Source organism: Phocoena phocoena, chromosome 4 (assembly GCF_963924675.1).
Source record: "Phocoena phocoena chromosome 4, mPhoPho1.1, whole genome shotgun sequence".
In the NCBI taxonomy this organism is placed as follows: domain Eukaryota; kingdom Metazoa; phylum Chordata; class Mammalia; order Artiodactyla; family Phocoenidae; genus Phocoena; species Phocoena phocoena.
Window position 1 is genome coordinate 22,650,294 of NC_089222.1, and position 6,704 is coordinate 22,656,997.

At 50.7% G+C, this 6,704-nt stretch overlaps 1 pseudogene; it reads right to left on the reverse strand.

The window, feature by feature from the left end:
- Window positions 1-1,454: 1,454 nt before the first annotated feature.
- Window positions 1,455-6,416, reverse strand: LOC136121928 (condensin complex subunit 3-like; annotated as a pseudogene).
- Between the last annotated feature and the right edge of the window lie 288 nt (window positions 6,417-6,704).

Here is a 6,704-nt window from a genome sequence, read left to right on the forward strand (position 1 = left end):
AACAAATGAAAAAAGTCTCTGAGGAGACCCCACCCTAGATGGAGGCGGCGTCTTGCCTGTACTGGAGGGAGTAGGGGAGGGGCTTTCCTTGTGTGCACACATGTGTATTCAGGTAGAACCCTCATGCACGTACACACATGCGTTTATGAATAATTGAATCTCCGTAAACCTGCCATCAAGTAGCTCATTTTAGTTTCGCAGACTGCCCCCGCTCTGTCCCCTGTGATGGCTGTCTTGTCCCTGTTGATACACGAGGAGAGTGAGGGTCCTGGCCTGCAGACAGGCTCAGAGTGCTGCGAGGGAAGGAGAAAGGCAGTGGTTCTGGCCCAGGTCCTCCCCTTGGGTGCCATATGGGCCACATCCCACCCGGGATGGCAGGTCCAAGGCCAGCAGGCTCCAGGCTTTCTGCTGTGACCGGGAGCCTCATCCCTCCTCCCCCAGGGCTGGTTGGCCTCTAAGGCAGGACTCTGACACCAGAGTTTTAAGTGTATCTGGCCGGGTGCATTATCTAAATTATTATGTATCACCCCGCGTAATGGCAAAAGTAAAAACCGCTGTTAGCTCAGTGAATAAATCCTCGGTGTTGATCAGCCATCGCGTGGTGTCGACTTTTTTAATAGGCACTATTTACATGGAGACTTGGCAGCCTGCTCCGTCGTCTAATTGCAGGTGGAAAATGGATGCCGGTCTCTGCTGTGCCGTAAAAATGTAAACTATAAATGACTTAAGTGCTCGTGTGCTCCCTTCTCTACCCAGCACTCATTTCCACCCCGTGTTTAGATACCAGGTGGAGAAAAAAAACTACTCTCCTGTGAGATAATAACTTTTAAGATGTGGGGCTCCCAGCTTCTCCCATCTGATGCCCCCAATGCTTCCTGGAGCCGTAGTTTCCCTGGGTCTCTCTCCACGGGGGAAGCATCGTGCTGAGCTACGCAGACGGTCCCCTGCCTCTTAAGTGCCATGATGTTATTGCATACTCTTAAGTAGCCTGAGTTACTGCCCCTGTGCTCCTTAATGCTCCTGTGGGCTGAAGGGGTCGGAAGCTTCCAGAAGAGCTTAACTCCACCACAGAGCCCTGAGAGGAAGTGGATTCTAAGGGTGGGTGTGTGCTGATGATGGCCTGAAAGCAGGTCAGGAGAGCCAGGTCCACGCAAGTGACTCAGTGATGCGGTTTACCCGCAACCTTGCCAGGAGCCAGGCTTGTTTCACTCTACACTTAGCTCTGAGACACCTGCAAGCCCTGTTCTGTTAGAAAATTCCCCGTCCGCGGTGTGTACCTGATGTTCTAATGGGGGCTGGGTGGGCTGTGTGTACATGAGTGTGGCTCTGTATGTTGGGGCTAGGTTTTAGTTTTTTTTTTTTTTTTCATACAAGGGTAACTTTATTAAAGCAAAGAACTGAATGTAATTTTAAAGGACATTTTTCAAAGGACTCCACCTCCATCATATCTTCTCCTAATTTTTATCTTCTCTGAGAAATTGTGCAAGGTTAAGTTTACTTTTTCTAGTGCCGCTGTCTTGGCTCGTCTTGGTAGTCTCATCTTCATTTCTTTCTATTTTTTTTTTTTTTTTTGCGGTACGCGGGCCTCTCACTGTTGTGGCCTCTCCCACTGCGAAGCACAGGCTCCGGACGCGCAGGCTCAGCGGCCATGGCTCACGGGCCCAGCCGCTCCGCGGCACGTGGGATCTTCCCGGACCGGGGCACAAAGCCGTGCCCCTGCATCGGCAGGCGGACTCTCAACCACTGCGCCACCAGGGAAGCCCTCATCTTCATTTCTGATTCTGGCTCTGGAACCTCATGATCACTTTCAGAGTCAACCTCAGCCTCGACAGTCTGACGTCTCCTGTTCGTTCTAGCTGAAGCTATCACTTTTCTCTGTCCTCTGTTGGTCCTTTGCTGCGTGGATTTCGTTCGGGATGCTTTTACATTCTTGACAGGAGTTACATATACTTCTTTATTCTTTTCATCTTCACTTTGAAAAACAGTTGTAGTTGTGTCGTCTTCCTGTGCCATTATAGCTTGGTCACCATGTTCTTCATTTCCTTTTTCTAACTGAACCTTGATTTTCTGCAAGGCTCTCAGACACGTTCTCTCTTTTACTTGCTCCAGAATCTCATTCAATAGAACTAGAAGATCTTTAGCAAGACTGCTCCTGAGTTCTAAAGAACTCAAGGCTTTCGTATAGACCCGAATTTCTGGTGAATATGGACATGTTAGGATCTCACTGCAAATTTTTAGAGTCAGATTGTCATGAACTGTTAAGGCCTGATAATCTTGGGAATTCTTGGCCTGAGGATTTAATCCACTTGGTCTTGTCAAAACTACAGGTAACTCAGCAACATTAGTGATATCTATTTCGGCTAAAGGAGAAGATGTAGGGGCATTGGCCAGTGTTTGTAGAGCTGGAAGAAAAGGCTTCTCCAAAACATTCCTGGTTAGTCCTGCTTGCATAAGCAAACACTGGGAAGAACACGCCTAGGCGATGTCGAAGTCAAACATCCTCTTCAGTCACAGGACTGTGCCATAACAAGACAAGACAAGAAAGAATCCTACTGCTAGCTTTTAATTCATGTTCCAGGAGCACTAAGGGCGTCCATGGAACTACTTTGGGATGATTTGAGGGGGTGCCATGAAGTCCCCTCTTTTTATGGGTCCAAACACTTTTACCCACATGCCACGGTACCCGCTGTTCTACCCATAAGGGGTGCATTTCTTAGGGATTTAAGGCAAGAAGACCCCCCATTCATGTCCAGAATGGAGCCGTTCTCCCTTGTTAATACATTAGTTCAGGTTACAGTGTGGAACCATTGAAGGTTAACCATGAAATACGGTTCGTTCTCTAAGTCTGTGAGTCTGTTTCTGTTTTGTAGATAAATTCATTTGTATCAGGCTCACAGACTTAGAGAATGAACCTATGGTTACCAGGGAGGAAGGGTTGGGGGGAGGGATAGATTGGCAGTTTGTGATTGACGTGTACACACAGTGCTATATTTAAAATAGATAACCAACGGGGACCTACTGTGTAGCACAGGGAACTCTGCTCAATATTCTGTAATAACCTAAAGGGGAAAAGAATTTGAAAAAGAATAGATACATATATATGTATAACTGGATCAGTTTGCTGTACACCTGAAACTAACACAGCATTGTAAATCAGCTATATGCAAGTATAAAATAAAAAAGAAAAGAAAAAAAAGCCATCCAGCACACCTCTGGGGGAGAAGCACAGAATCAGAGTGAGAATACAGTGCACCTAGCCTGGCAGTGGGCAGAGCTGGGACCTGGGCACTGCGCTTCTGAAGACAAGTGGCCTGGAGAGATGCTGAGAGAACATGGTGCATGCCAAGCTGTCTTGATGGGTGAAAGTGGAAGATTATACCGGGAACTCCAGGTCCACTCCAGGGTAGAGGGGACCCTTGGAGGCAGTGGCAATGGGGCAGAGCCTGTGGCTGGGGTGCAGCCTGGATGCCCGAGATAAGAGAAGCATAGAGGTGCTGGAGGCCCCTCACTTTCCCAGGTGACTCTAGGAGGAGCCAGGCAGCCTACTGGGTGAGGAGGGGAGAAGCACGGGCTGCAGAGGCCTGAGCCATCCCTGTGCAGGTGAGAGGCGCCTCCTACATTAATAATGCTTTGGCTCCTTGGTCTGCCTGACTGTGTCCACATGGCCTGCTGTGCTCCAGGCCATCCTCCTAGGGGGGCTCCTCTGCCCTGCTGCTTGCAGTCCTACCCAGCTCCTTAGCTGTACAAATACATGTAAGGGTGGGGGAGACCTCAATGGGCTGATGAGCTTTTGTGGGTGGTTGGGTTGCTTGCCCTGAACTGATGTAATGGTCCATGTGCGATCTCTCAGCAAAAAGGGCTCAGAGTCAGCTCTCCTTTTTTGGCGTCCCATGGCATGCAGGATCTTAGTTCCCCAACTAGGGATCGAACCCGTGCCCCCTGCAGTAGAAGTGCAGAGTCTTAACCACTGGACAGCCAGGGAAGTCCCTCAGAGTCATTTCTAAGTAAGATTTTTTAAGAAATCAAGTGATTGAACGTGGGCAAGTCAAGAAGCATCATCAAAGAAATGCGACAGGATTTCTTGTGCCTTTTATAGATATTACAAAGCCCCACATGTTTGTGAAGCTCAGGTTGTCCTCGGGCCCTGGCCCCTCTGGTCGCATCAGAGCTGAATGGGGTGCAGGCTGCCCCTGTAGAGGACTGACAGTCGGGAGGGACAGAGAGACAGGCAGAGTCAACACAGTGTCACAAGTAGGTGCCAGGACAGATCTATGTGTGATGTGCAGCTCCGCAAGAAAGAGAGATGAGCCCTACCTGGAGATGGAGGCTGGTGACCCAGAAGAGGTGCCAGGTGAGCAGAGAATCAGGGGAGCTGTGTGTGCAGAGGCCCGGATGGTGCGGCAGCCAGGCAGGTGCAGCTGTTCTGAGGCTGAAATGGACAGTAGGAGACACAGGGTATCAGGGGTTAAGGCTGACAGTGAATTGGGCAAGGGCTGTTTGGTAAGGGTACTTACTCCTTGACGTTCAGCCTGGAGGTTACGGGGAGTGCTGAGGGGCTTAAGCAGGGGAGTGACATCATTGCAGAAGGACACGTGGTGTTGCTGAGTAGAGAATGGGATGGAAGGGGTGGAGGCAGGTAGGTGTTACCTAACAGTGCCAGACCCTTGTAAAAATAAGGCAAATGCGGGCGTGACTTGTGGAATATTAGATGATTTTGTTGTTAATGTGATGCTTGGCCCCATGGGAGCTAAGTCATGGACCTCTGCAGGCAGGCGCAGAAGTGGACCCTCTGAACAAGACATATGAAATGAAGAGCCCCCTTTCTACTGCATGGACCCTTCCCAGAGTTTGTGCCCTTAAGAGCCCATCATGACACCTCTGATATAGGAAAGGTGCTGGGTAGATGAGGAAGGTGATGCAGGATTGGGAATAAAAAGATTCAGCCTTCTACGGTGACCTCTGCCCTTCACTGGGACATGTGTGTCCTGGGAGGCCCCTCCCTCCTGGCATGCTGGTCATCCCTTCTTGGTCCCTGGACACCACCACTTGCCCGAAATCAATGGCTCTGTGAGCAGACACAGAATTGAACAGATCTCACCCCCAGGGGAAGAGAACCAAGCCCAGGACAGCAAGAGGAGAGATTGTCCTGCAGGTAGAAGTTACCTTCGGGGAGGGGGACCTCACAAGAGAGTTACTGGTGCCCAGGCTTGTGACACTGGTGGCATGAATGGGGGGAGGGGTGGCCCAGGAAATTGGTCCCTAAGAGGAATTCCAGACTGTGCCGAGAGTCACTGGGAGAAATACACAATCTCAGAAGCGGTCTCTTGAAGAACCACCAGTTTGTGAGATAAATTTCTGGTATGGTTGTGAAAATGTCTTCTTTTATTCAAAAACTATTTATTGGACGTCTACTGTGTGCCATCTCTGTTAGGCATTGGGGGTCCACCGGTGAGTATGGCAGACCACCCTGGCCTTTCTGGAGTGAGTAACTGAATGGTGGGAGAGATGGGGCACACACAGATCCCACAAAAATGATTTAATTCCTACTGGGAATGACGGAGAAGCCCAGGGGCCCGTTATCTGTGAGTCTTCAGTTTCTATGTCAATATGGCCAAAGCAGGGAATCAGGGGGTTGTGGGGAGGCTGGGGAGAACCCTGACAATTTGGAATGAACGCCCAGAGCAAGGCTTAGGACCGGTTCTGTTCCTGAAATGCAAATGCATTGAAGAGAGCAGGTAGAACTCCCTCAAACAGAGGAAACTTGGCATTGTTTTCTTGAGTCTGAAAGAAAAATTGTGGTTTGTGCCTGGACCTGCCCTTGCTTTCTCTGAGGCTGTGTCCCCATTTGTAATACGGAGAGCAGACTGGAAGGTCCTCTGAGGGTGGGGCTGCTCTGTGTCCCTGACACGCTGGGGCATTGGCCTCCCCAACTAGGGGCACCTCAAGCCCCCATTCCCTCAGCGGGTCCTGGGTCCGCATGCAGCACCTCTGCACAGGTCAGCTCTGTGGAGGGTGCTGTCCTGCATCCAGCGTCCCAGTCCTGGCTTCACAAGGCAGAGGAGACGCTGGTACAGCTTTCAGTGACGTGAGCTGAGTCTGCTGCCCCGGGAGCTGCTCAAGCTGGGCGCCAGGGCGCCTTCATGGTGGTGGGCGCCCCAGGGGAGCTCAGAGCTCTGACTCCTTGTTTACCAGGCAGCTCTCACTGGATGCTGTGTGTCTCACCGCTACCATCCTTACCCTGCTCCTCTCAGGCACTGCTTCTTGGCAGGAGTCTGGTCTCAAGGGAAGAGAGCTCAGGCTGGAATCGCTGAGCCTGGGTGTGGCCTCCATCTGGCCCCAGACCTGGGGTTCTGGTTCCTGCTCCAGGACTCGGCACTGTCCTCCTCCCCGATCCACAGCAGCACGGAAGGTCCCATGGGGGACGATGGGGGTTGGGGACCATCAGCAGAGGTTAAGCTCTCAGCCTCTGAAATCCCATTGCCTGTGTTTGAACCCCAGCTCCACTCACTGTAGAGTATAGCCAATCTGGGTCTCAGTTTCCTCATCTGCAAAATGGGGATAAGTATGGATACCTACTGTGTAGAAGGTGAGGATTCAATGAGGGAGTTCATGTAAAGCTCTTAGCACACTTCTTGATGCAGCATTAGCGCTCATTACACTTTGTGGCTGTGTACTAATAAGACATGTCAAGTCTGAGCATGGAG